Below are 1,258 nucleotides of genomic sequence, written 5' to 3'. Positions count from 1 at the left end.
CACAAGTTTGGCCATGCCTCGGGATGAACTAGCGGGATTCCGGAGCGAAGCGACGGAATTCAGCTAGTAAAACATATACCTACTGTTGGCATCATTAAAATCTGGCCAAGATTCAACCAGAATCCTCAGGCCAGGTTTCTTCTTGCTTCTAGTAGATGGTCTTCCTCAGGATTGGGGCACTTTCGCTTAGGGCAATATCCTTCTTCCGGGTCATACCCTTTTTTCGCCTGTGGAGAGAGATCCCTCTCCTACCTCTCTTTGTCTCTCCGAGCTGTTCTCAACCTTTTTTTTCACCTGCGTAATAACTTTATAACTGAAGTGCCGGTTATTATTATTATTTTCTTTTCAGACGAGCAAACAACAACATCCCGTGGCGCCTCCCGGATCAAAGACATCGAGAAGCCCCCCGGGGAGGAGGGGGCACCCCCACTCCCCGCCGACTCCTGGGAGGAGGTGGCTGACTCCAACTCGGACCCGCTACTCACTCCGGATAACGAGGATGAAGAGGATCTGGTGCCCCGCAAGAAGAAACTGACCGGTAGTCCGGACACGGCGCGCAGTAAAAAGGAGCACGTGAACATTGTTATCATTGGACATGTGGGTGAGTGAGAGGAAATCAAGCTTTTTTATTAGGTATATTATTTGTAAGAGTTACTTGCTTACTTTCCGTGTCCAGACCATCAAAATGCCAATCAAATGACATTTTCCCAATGAGATACTATTCTCGTTGCTTCCTCATTTGCTGACCACATATCTTTGGTGTTGCATGTTTTAATAGTTGTTCCATCAAAATTTCGGCAATTCTTCAGAAGCCACGACAATGAAAAAGAAAGCTCCTTTGTGCGTTTAACCTAACCCTATGATAACACTGGTCACTGCTCATTTGTCCTTTTTTTTCTTTTTTTTTTTACCATTTTTTTTTTTTTTTTTTTTTTTTTAATCCACGTTTAATATATCAAACTGGTTTCTCTTCCTTCAGATGCGGGCAAGTCGACAATTGGCGGTCAAATCATGGCTCTTACTGGGATGGTGGACAAGAGAACTCTGGAGAAGTATGAACGGGAAGCCAAGGAGAGAAGCAGAGAGTCCTGGTATTTGTCCTGGGCTCTGGACACCAACTCAGAAGGTTTGTAGAGGTCCCTAGTGGTGCACCAAACTGAGAATTTTTGCTTTAATAAGCTTCAAATGAGGTTTATATTATTAAATAAATGAATAAAAATAAATAAATTGTCCTGTAGTCTAGTCTCTCTTATCATTA

Source organism: Diaphorina citri, unplaced genomic scaffold (assembly GCF_000475195.1).
Source record: "Diaphorina citri unplaced genomic scaffold, Diaci psyllid genome assembly version 1.1 scaffold892, whole genome shotgun sequence".
Taxonomy (NCBI): domain Eukaryota; kingdom Metazoa; phylum Arthropoda; class Insecta; order Hemiptera; family Psyllidae; genus Diaphorina; species Diaphorina citri.
The sequence above is the reverse complement of the archived record's forward strand: the minus strand, read 5'-3'. Positions refer to the sequence as shown.